Genomic DNA, 12,229 nt, shown 5'->3' with positions numbered 1-12,229 from the left:
TTTCTTGACTACCTCATCAACCGTGGCTATCATTATTTTCGCCTTCTGTTTTTGCTTCTCATCCTCTCTCTTTACAAACACTTTCTGTGCCTCTCTCAATAATTCATCCAATGATTACTCACTCCATCCCTCAATTTTTTTGTATTTTCTTTTGGATATCCGGCCACGCCTTAGTTACAAAATGTACTTTAAGGAGGCCCTGAGCTATCGAATCCTCAGGAATCATACTTGAATACTTTCTCTTTGAGTCCCACAGCCTCTGTAAAAATGCTGAGGGAGTCTCACCTTTCTCTTGTTGGATCTCAAACGCCTTTGTTAAATTCTGGGATTTAGGGACTGCCTCTCTGATTCCTTTTATTATTAAGTCCTAAAGGTCATTCATCTGGTCCTTCATCTGCCTCGTTGTTCCCCCAGCCTGGGTCTGTATGGGAAACTTCTGTTCAGCCGACATAACTCCCTCCCCAGGGAAGTGTTCTCTTTCCCACAACTTCATAGCTGCTCTTCTGATCATCCCTCTCCCCCAGTGAAGAGAATATTTAAAATAGACATTAACTCCATCCAAGTGTATAGGTTGGGACCTAGGAATTGATCTGCTTGCTCAGATAGACCCACAGGATCTTTAATAAGAAGTTTCATCTCCTTCTTAAAGGTCCTGACTTCGCTGCTTGTTAAGGGGGCATTTACGAAGCCAATTATTCCCTGCCCTATGGGAACTTCCCTGAGATGGTATAAATTTGTCTCTGGGTGTCGTTCCTTGAATTTCGGGAATGGATATTCCTCAATATCCTTTTCTAATTGCTTTACTTCCTTCATCAGTCCTCCTTTCGGGACTTTTGACCTCACAACCTTCAGCCGTCCCTCATCTCCAAACCCCCCCCCCCCCCCCCCACTCCGCCTGCTTGTTCGCCACCAGCCGCCACCCCTCGTCCGTCTACCGGATGGGGCACTCACCGACGAAAGACACAAGACTGTTCTAAAAGGAACAGGATGCGTCTTCTCAATCATCGATGGTGACCACTCCGCCGGTGATGATGGTATCCCGGAGAGCCCCCAATTGTGAGAAACGAAGCTCTGCCAAATAATTTTAGTCCGAGTCAAATTCTGAAGCAGTCTTTATTCATACGTTCTTGCAAGCCCGGGTGACCACAAAGTAGGCACACGCCTGAATAATATTATTTCACATTTATACAGTTTTCTAAGAGCCTCCCTGTACCTCCCCTATTACCTCATATGTGACAGTTGTATTGCTCTGTGCAGCTGCTAATCTAATCGGCTTACCACACCTGTGTGTGGCCTGTTGTTAGCGTACAACCCCCCCCCATGATAGCTGAGTCTTATTACTTTTGCTGGCACAACACTAGGTCTTATCACTTCTGCACACTGAGTCTTTATGACTTCTGAGTACCTGACTTCAGTAGAAGCAACACTTAGACACATTTTCCATCTACAAACTTACTAATCAGAGCACCTATGTTTTCCTCCAGATCATTTATATATATTAAAAATGACAAGGTTCCAGCATTGATCCTGGCAGAACACTACTAGTTACTGATCTCCATTCCAAAAAGGGCCCTTCCACTACTACTCTATGTCTTCTATGACCAGTTGTGTAAGTATCTAGTCAGCTCACCCTGGAACCCATGAGCCTCCAACTTTTGTACCAGTCTGCCATGAGGTACTTTATCAAATGACTTACTAAAGTCCATGTAGACATCATCCTCTGCCCTTCCTTAACCAATCATTTTTGTCACCTCCTCAAAAAACTCAATCAAGTTGGTGAGACATGACCTTCCCTGCACAAATCAATGCTGCCTATCACTAACAAGTCCATTTGCTTCCAAACGTGAGTAAATCCTGTCTCAGTATCTCCTCCAACAGCTTCCCAACCACTGACATCAGGCTCACCGGCCCGTAATTTCCTAGGTTACCACTGTTTCCAGATGTTGAACTTGCCAATTCTTTCCGAAGCAGCTGAATTCTTCACACACAAATTGAGGGTCATTACCAATTAACACAATGTTTGGAATTCCATATTGACTGAATTGGAATTTTATGTATTCTACATACGCATCCCATTGAATCTGGAATATTTCACACTTCGTCTTAGTATTCTCAGTTTTCTTCATGGGAGTGCTGCTCTTGAAAGCATATTGGAAATTTACATTAATTTCCTTTGCTTATATGCTGCATCCAGATGATAGCTCTGCAAATTAATTAACATTCTTTGTATATGCTTCGGAGCAGACAGAGAGGTTTGAGGAAGATACTTTGAAATGGCCATGGTTGTTACTCACAAACATGTTTTGATTAAAATGCTCACAAACCAAGACAACAGCCCAATAGACAAGCACCGTTTCTCAATTTGAGCACGGCTTTGTCCAGTTTGAATTAATTTCCAGGATGGAAATGTAATTCACCAAAGATCCTCAGACAGCAAAGCCATGACCTGTTCTATCTAGAAGGACAAGGGCAGCAGATATATGGGAACACCAGCACCTTCAAGTTCTCCTCTCAACCATCACCATCCTGACTTGGAAATATTTCACCATTCCTTCACTGTCACTTTGTCAAAATGCTGGAATTCTCTCCAGAATGGCTTTGTGGGTGCCGATCCATATCCTCTACCTAAATCTTTCTAAGGATCCATATCCTTCTGCTTCCTGCCTATTCATGTATTTGTCTAGATACATCTTAAATGATGCTTTCATTCCCAACCCTACCACCTCTACTGGCAACACATTCCAGGCACCCATCACCCTCTGCATAAAGAACTTTCCAAATATATCTCCCCTAAACTTTTTCCCTCTCAATTTGAACTCATGACCCCAAGTAATTGAGTCCTCCACTCTAGGAAAAAAGTTTCTTGCTAACCACCTCTCATGATTTTGTAGGCCCCAATCACCTCCTCCCACAACCGCCTTCTTTCCAATGAAAATAATCCTAATCTACTCAACTTTTCTTCATAGCTCATGCCCTCCATATCAGGCAACCTCCTGGTGAACATGCTGTGCACCCCCTCCAAAGCATTCACATTCTTTTGATAATGTGGCGACCAGAACTATACACAGTATTCCAAATGTGGCCGAACTAAAGTCTTATACAATTGTAACATGACCTGCCAACTCTTGTACTCAATACCCCATCCGATGAAGGAATCCATCACCTTCAGGGAACAATGGACTTGAAAACCCAGATCTCTCTGTACATCAATTTTCCCCAGGACTTTTCCATTTACTGTATAGTTCGCTCTGGAATTGCACCTTCCAAAATGCATCACCTCGCATTTGTCCGGATTGAACTCCATCTGCCATTTCTCTGCCCAACTCTCCAATTTATCTATATTCTGCTGTATTCTCTAACAGTCCACTTCACTATCTGCTACTCCACCAATCTTAGTGTCATCTACAAACTTGCTAATGAGGCAACCTACACCTTCCTCCAAATCATTTATGTATATCACAAACAACAGTGGTCCCAGTACGGATCCCTGTGGGACACCACTAGTCACAGGTCTCCATTTTGAGAAATTCCCTTCCACTACTACTCTCTGTCTCCTGTTGTCCAAACAGTTCTCTATCCATCTAGCTAGAATACCCTGGACTGTATGTGACTTCACCTTACTCATCAGCCTACCATGGGAAGCCTTATCAAACGCCTTACCAAAGTCCATGTATATGACATCTACATCCCTTCCCTCATCAATTAACTTTGTCACCTCTTCAAAGAATTCTATTAGGTTTGTAAGACATGACCTTCCCTGCACAAAACCATGCTGCCTATCATTTGGAAGAAAATGGGCTTATGTCCTATCCCTTCGTATCTTCAGGCTCACAGGTCAGTAATTACCTGGATTATCTCTGCCACCTTTCTTGGAGATGTTGGAGATCAGAGTCAAAAAGTGTGGTGCTGGAAAAGCACACGCGGTCAGACAGCATCCGAGGAGCAGGAAAGTCGATATTTCGAGCATAAGCTTTTCATTATTGCTGATGAAGAGCTTATACTTAAAACGTCGACCTTTGTGCTCCTCGAATGCTGGTTGACCAGGTGTGCTTTTCCAACATCACATCTTTGAACCCACAGGAGGCCTGTGACCAGCGGTGTGCCACGAGGATCGGTGCAGGGTCCACTGCTTTTTATCATTTATATAAATGATTTGGATGTGAACATAGAAGTTATGGTAAGTAAGTTTGCAGATGACACCAAAAATGGAGGTGTAGTGGGCAGCTAAACAGGTTACCTCAGAGTACAATAGAATTTTGATCAGATGGGCTAAAAAGCTGAGGAGTGGCAATTGAAGTTTAATTTAGATAAATATGAGGTGCTGCATTTTGGAAAGGCAGGTCAGGGCAGGACTTATACACTTAATGTGGAGTGTTGCTGAACAAAGAGACCTTGGAGTGCAGGTTCATAGTTCCTTGAAAGTGGAGTCGCAGCTAGAGACAGGATAACGAAGAAGGGATTTGGTATGTTTGCTTTTATTTGTCAGTGCATTGAGTATAGGAGTTGGGAGATCACGTTGTGGCTGTACAGGACATTGGTTAGGCCAGTAATACAGATGCACAACCCTTTATCCAAAATGCTCGGGATCAGCTGGTTTTCGGAATTCAGAATTTTTTGGATTTCAGAATAAGTGACAATTTGATGGTGAAATTTTTTAAATCTTCCCGAAGAACAGACTTACTGTGAGTAAAACGGGCCCTGAAACAGAATTGAGGCCTGCCAGTGCTTGGCCACGCCCCCTCACGTCACATCTGAGTGACACGCATCGAGTGGCTGTTGACTTGGGTTAACTGTTTGCACGCCAAATAACCTTGTTAATGAGAAAAATACATCACAAAAAAACCTTCAGACTATGGAGCTTTTTGGATTTTGGGATTTCAGATAAAGGGTTGTCTACCTGTACTGCATGCAATTCCAATCTCCCTGCTATAGAAAGGATGTTGATAAAGTTCAGAAAAGATTTACAAGGATGTTGTCAGGGTTGGACAGTCTGAGTTATAGAGAGACGCTTAATAGCCTGGTGCTATTTTCCCTGGAGTGTTGGAGGCTGAGGGGTGACCTTATAGAGGTTTATAAAATCAAGAGAGGCATGGATAGGGTAAATAGACAAAGTCTTTTCCCTGAAGTGGGGGAGTCCAAAACTAGAGAGCCCAGTTTAAGATGAGAGGGGAAAGATTTGAAAGGAATCTAAGGGGCAACATTTTCACGCAGAGGGTGGTACATGTATCGAATGAGCTACCAGAGGAAGTGGTGGAGGCTGATACAATTACAGCATTTAAAAAATATCTGGATGGGTATATGAATAGGGATATGAATAGGTTTAGAGGGATATGGACCAAATGCTGGCAAATGGGACTAGATTTAATTAGGATATCTGGTCATCATGGACAAGTTGGACCAAAGGGTCTGTTTCTGTGCAGTATATCTGTATGACTCTATGAATCTAAGTTATGGTGACTTTGTGTGTTTTACAGGCGTTGAATCATGGAGGAATTTAACCTGGACAAACAAACTGGGGTGTTGTGTTATTTAAACCAGATTACAGTTTTTTTTGTATCAGGGTGTCAGGAAGTATTTGTATAAATAAACCACAATTCTGTGCTTGAACCAAAACCTGTGACTGTATAAAGCTGTTTTCTGTAAAACTCTAAAGTCCAAGAACCATTTGGCGCGGTTGGGAGTGGAAACTGCTTACAATCCTTAGCAGTGAGCCAACATAGGGATTCATACTCAGATGACAAATTCGTCAAAAACTCTGCAAATTCTTCACAATTACAACAAAGCATTGTACTGTTTTCACCTTTATTGATTGATCTATCACATTCGAAAAGGGTGGCGCTGAAAAAGCACAGCTGGTCAGGCAGCATCTGAAGAGCAGGAAGGTTGAAGTTTCGGGCATAAGCCCTTCATCAGGATGCTGCCTAACCAGCTGTGCTTTTCCAGCACCACACTTTTCAACTCTGATCTCCAGCATCTGCAGTCCCCACTTGCTCTTGATCTATTACTCTGTCAAGTTGGACAAAGTCAATTCACATTCAATACCAAGATCTATATACTCAACCTCACGCATCTTCAACTGCATCTTTTACTTTTTCATCTTCAGATTCATCTGGTTATCTCCCTCTAGAAGTCACAATAGATTCTGATTTTGATGTGTGCTGGCTTCTTGTGGTATCTCCATATGTATAGACCAGCAATTCATCCATAATTGCTTTCACTCAAGAAATGTCACAGACTATCGTGTGCCATCCATATTAACCCTTATCCAGCATAGTGGAAGTACCAAACTGTATGCAAAAACATCTGTATCTCCTGAATGGTACCCAGAATGCAGTAGAAAAACTGCTGCTTTCATTTAGTGTCACTTGTCAGTAACCATTTTTTGCGTCAAGAATAGTAAAGACCTTTGCCTTGGCAAATCAGATCTCTTTAAAGCTTTATTGAGATCCAATGAGCTCTTCATTTTCCAGGATCTCAGTCATTCCTACTGTATTGCTAACACAATGTGTAGAAACTGTCATTTTCTTTATTATTTCTTTATGTTCCAACACACCTTTCTTACTTTTCAAGAAGGACTTGAGAGCAATTGCAATTCCTCTCAGCAAATGCTGCACTGGTCTCACACTCTCATCCACTTTATGATGATATTCATCTGGAACACGCCCAAGATCTGTAAAAAATGTTTTTGTAAACTTTTAGAATCTGATCATGGCCAATGGTTTAGTGGACTGTGAAATTCTGCAAACTATTTCTGGAACATATGCGATTATTCGTCTGAACTTCAGACTTGCTTCAGCTGAGGCATGTGGATTTTGCTTAATGTGTACCATTGAAAGTTCAATAGTTAATTTTTCCCATTTCATTCAGTTTCTGCTGTCCTCTTGGCATGAGTATCATTCTAACATATAGCTTCAAACTTACTTTTGAGGGTTTCAATTTAGGATTATCATCTTGAGCTGTTTTTCACAAGTCTGTGAAACTCATGATGTTGCCTGAAGCACCAGTGGGTATCTGACACTTCAAATTCACTTGATGTTCTCCTTCTGCAGTCAGCATTCTAACATTTACAAACCTTTAAACCTGACAATGCCATACTTGTGTATAGTGTACAGAGGTTCATCAGAAGCATTGTCTAACATCACTCTCGCAGTCATCTCTATAGGCTTGTTATGCCTCTTTCTAGGGTTTTTTTTTCAATAATCAACATGTTTACATGATGCCTGTGGTCTGGCTCTTAACTCCAGGTTTTATTGTAAAAATTCACCAACTACAGTACCATGGTGGTATTCAAAGTTCTATCCCCAGAACTTGATACTAGGGCTCGAGATTAGTGAAATTACCACTATACTGCTGTCTCCCCATGATTCAGACTCTTGCAGTTAGTGAATGGTTTTCCTCACACCAGGCATACTTCCTTCTCTTTTGCATGATGTTCCCCAAAATATTCACAACTGTCCACTGCCCATGATCTTTCTCATGGGTTCTTAAAAAAACTTTTCTAATGAACGTGTTCAGAGATTTTATTCCACACCCCTGGAGCAGGTGGGACTTGAACTCAGGCCTCTTTGTCCAGGGGTAGGGATGACCATGCCGCGAGAAGCCCTGGCTTTTTTTTTTGCAAATATTTATTATTTTGTTTCTCAATCCATTATTCTATTTCAGTCTGGAATGTGACTCAGCATAATGCAAAGTCTCATCTGTTTTCCCATTAATTCCTCATAGACAACCCTGAATTCTTCACGTCGATAACATTTTAGGAATTAATTCTGTTGCCCTTTCATACTTTAGACACTGAGAGTGGGAAAAAAAATTCCAATTCTGTCTGATATATCCTTGTATTTCTACGGCAAGGGAACGCAAGCCATTTTGACTCACCTAATATTTCAGTTACAGAATATTTCAGTTACAGAATTTTACTTTTGCCTTGCTGTTTCTTTCAGTAGCTGCCTCTCTTATAGCTCTGAAAATCCACGTTTTCAGCGGCAGTGCTGTAACACCATATTCAAGTGATATGTATTTAATGACAGACACAGATTGTACACAAAAGCACTTATGGCAGAACTACAGCTTGCATAATAATGGAAAACCAGTCAGACAGATCACAATTACATTTCTCCCATGAATGGAAAAATGGAACAACAAGATTGACTAAATCAAAGCATATTTAATTTGATTTGATTTGATTGATTTATTATCATGTATACCTAAGGAGAAAGGAAATGCTGCAGTAAACTTTTGCCCAGGGCTGCAGGGGGGTGGGGGACACCGTGATGGAGTACATTAATCACAAGTTAGGTAACCTGCCCAATCCTTCGATATAAGAATGCAAAGGTCCCAACTGTTTGAACCTTGCTTCATAGTTGGGAGTCATCTCGATGGCTTTGTTCTGCAGCTGTTTCAGGGCTTGAATCCCTCATGTGATTTCTTAACCAAACCATTTCAACAGAATGGTGATATAGTTTTGGCATGATTTGTTGTGATTGATATTCTAATGCAGTATTTCTTTTGCTTTGATTACAGCTAAACAATGATAAAGATAACTTAAATGTATATAATGCATTTGCAGAACTCAGAATGTCACAAAACCTTTTATAGCCAATTAAGTGTTAGTTCTCCAATATAAAGGAATGGTGCAGGTAGTTTACATACAGCAGCAATGAGTTCAATGATCTAATAAAGCTTTTTTTGTGATGTTGGTTGAGAGATAAAATTGGTCAGGATACCAAAAGCGAATTTTGAATACTGCAGGGATATCTTTTACATCCACCCAAAAAAGAAGATATCTAGATTAATGTCTCATCTGAATTATGTACTTTTGTATTAAATTGTGTGCCAGATGATATCCTGAAATACCTAAAATGGGACTTGAATTTACAGTCTTATGAATTAGAGGTTCAAAATGTTAACATTATGTTGAGAATGACATTGAGTTGACATGTTGCGTGTCACATTTATCAACAATTGCGTATCTCTTTCGAACTTTCCTTAGTCATTTTTTATGATGTGTGTATTGTGTGTATAGCTTCCATGCAAACAGTTTTGTTACCCAAATCCATTTAAATTTTATCAATTCACATCCTGCCTATTTTCACATTTAGATCTTTTTACTCAACTTTGATGAATGCTTGCATGGTTAAATTTAAAAAGATTAAAGTTAAAAGACTATCATTCAATTTTCATAAGACAGTCTGACTGACTGAATACAATAGAGTTGTTGTAGTCCCACTAATGAAACCTAGGATTCACGCTGCATTTTATAGTAAAACGCAGTCATTTAAAATGTCATAATTAGAATAAAGAACCATTGGAAAAAAATGAATAAGACTTTTTCATGCATACTGTTTCAATTAATGCTGTCACGTTGGAAGACAAGTGACACTGTTATTTAATGTTGAGTCTTGATGTATAACTTTTATCAGGTTTTAGTCGTCCAAAAATATGGCTCTGGAAAAACACAGCAGGTCTGGCAGCATCCGCGGAGCAGGGGAATCGATGTTTTGGGCATAAGCCCTTCATCAGACAGTCCTGAAGAAGGACTTATGCTGCAAATGTCGATTCTCCTGCTCCTCGGATGCTGCCTAACCTTCTGTGCTTTTCCAGAGCCACAGTTTTCAACTCTGATCTCCAGTATCTGCAGTCCTCATTTTCTTCTTTTATAAGGTTTTAGTAGAGTAACACCATATCTAGATCTGAGCAACATGCTCCCATGTTCTCAGTATGTGTGGTTGTATTCAGAGAGTGGATTTCGTTCAGTGTAATCACCCTTGCCTTTAAGACTCAAATCAGAGACATGTGAACAATAATTTAGTTTGACACTTCAGTATGATACTGAGGAGTGTTGCATTGTTGGAAGAATTATCTTTTAGATAAAATGTTAAACTGTGTTTCTATCCATTCCCGCAGATGGATTAAATGATCTACTGACAAAGAAAATGAACAAAGGAGTTCTTCTCTGTGTTCTGGGCAATACCTTTTCATCACCAACATTATTAAGTTGGTCATTACCACATTGCTTTTTGTGGGACCTTTCCGCACATAAATTAGTTGCCATATAACCTCACACTTCAGAAGATTTCATTGTATTGCATTGTTTTGCTATATACTTTAGAAGTACATTGTTAGTTATTAAGTTCCAAAGGTTGGGAAAAGTATTATAAAAATGGAAATTCTGTCTTTCTGTTATCCAGTACCTGTGCTGTCCTATAGGTATGTTAAACTGACAATTGATACTGAAGTATCTCAACTTCTGCCAATCTTTCACTATAGTTTTGCTGTGAAAGCTTGACAAAGTTCAGCGTAGGAGGCCGCTAAATTAGATAATAGCCCATGGTGTTAGGGGCAAGGTGCTGGCATGGATAGAGGATTGGCTAATTAGCAAAAAGGTAGAGTGGATATGAAGGGTTCTTTTTCAGAATGGCAGCCCATGACTAGTGCAGTTCCTCATGAATCAGTATTGGGACCACAATTTTCATGTTTTACGTTAATGATCTGGATGAAAAAATTGAGGGCATTGTTGCTCAGTTTGCAGATGACACAAAGATATAAGTGGAGGATGGGTAGTGTTGGTGTAGCGGTGAGGCTGCAGAAGGATTTGGATAGGCTTGGAGAGTGGGCAAAGAAGAGGCAGATGGAATACAATTTGGGGGAATGTGAGGTTATGCAGTTTCAAGAATAGACAAGTAGACTATTTTCTAAATGGAGAAAGGGCTCTGAAGTCTGAAGTTCAAAGGGACTTAGTAGTCCGAGTTCAGGGTTGTCTTCAGGTTAACATGCAAGTTCAGTTGGCAGTTAGGAAAGAGTGCAATGTTAGCATTCTTTTCAAGAGGTCCAGAATACAAGAGTAGAGCTGAACTGCTGAGGCTGTATAAGACTCTGGTCAGGACATATTTGAAACATTGTGAGCAGTTTTGGCCCCCCGTGTCTAAAGAGGAATGTGCTGCAAGAGGTCCAAAGGAGGTTTAGGAGAATGATCGCAGGGCTGATAGGGTTGTCATAAGAGGAGCAGTAGAGGAGTCTGAGTCTGTACTTGATGAAGTTTAGAATGATGAAGGGGGATCTGATTGAAACTTACAGAATACTGAGAGGCCTGGATTGAGTGTACATGTGGAATATATTTACATTAGTAGAAGTGACTAGGAATTGAGAAGCCAGCCTTAGAGTGAAGGGACAACCCTTTAGAACTGAGATGAGGAGAAATCTCTTCAGCCAGAGGATGGTTAAGCTGTGGAACTCATTGCCACAGAAGGATGTTGAGGCTAGATCATTGAGTGCATTTAAAACAGATAGATAAGTTCTTAAATAGTAAGGGGTGAAAAATTAAGGGAGAAGGCAGGAGAATAGGGTTGAGAAACAGATCAGCCATGATTGAATGGCAGAGCATACTCGATGAGTGGAATGACCTAATTCTGCTCCTATATCTTATGGTCTTATGGAAATCAGTGATCTCCTGTATTTGAAATTTCAAGCTAACCTTTTCAAATAGCATAGAGAAGAACAATATATTTCACTTCTCCTAAATGAGTAATAAATGCTTCAATTTGTATTAAAAGTACTTTACAAATCTGATCTACTTAAGCCATAACTTCCCATTGTGGGATTAATACATTTTGAAAAGGCCAAATTATTGAGGTCCTCCCAAATACTAAGCTTGATAAGTAAAATCTGTTTCAATGACTGATGTGTGCAATGACTGATGCATAACACTAGGTTTATGTTTGATATTGCGATTGTCTCCCACTGTTTTGGTTGTGCAATCAATTATATTTCATTGGTGTTAATGTACTTTACAGCAAGCATCTACAATTCAATACATTAACACATCCACTTTATCAATATATACATTGATCATGAAGTTTCATCTAACTAAGGACAGAGTGATGCATCTGGCACCCATTTAGTTACAGTTCTCAAATTCTAATGTTATGATCCAACCTGATGCTTAATTGCTAATATGTTTCTGTATCATGAGGGAAAACACTGACCTCAATTTTATATCCCTCCTATTCTATTTCTCCATGTTGACTTTTGATGTTTTTGGGTTGGCCCATTCTACAGATTGGTAGTGTACACCAATTACTTGACAAATCTTAGACCCCAAAGATCAATAGAGCTGGGTCCTCAGACTTCATCATGATACAAAATGCCATCAACCTTCCACAGGCAGCTTGTTCAAGTAAAGATATCAATGTCAGCTACCTGCCTTGCCATCAGCAGACATCAGTAAAGTTGA

The sequence above is a fragment of the Chiloscyllium plagiosum genome, chromosome 2 (assembly GCF_004010195.1).
Source record: "Chiloscyllium plagiosum isolate BGI_BamShark_2017 chromosome 2, ASM401019v2, whole genome shotgun sequence".
NCBI classification, from domain to species: Eukaryota; Metazoa; Chordata; class Chondrichthyes; order Orectolobiformes; family Hemiscylliidae; genus Chiloscyllium; species Chiloscyllium plagiosum.
Note: the sequence above shows the minus strand (reverse complement) of the source record.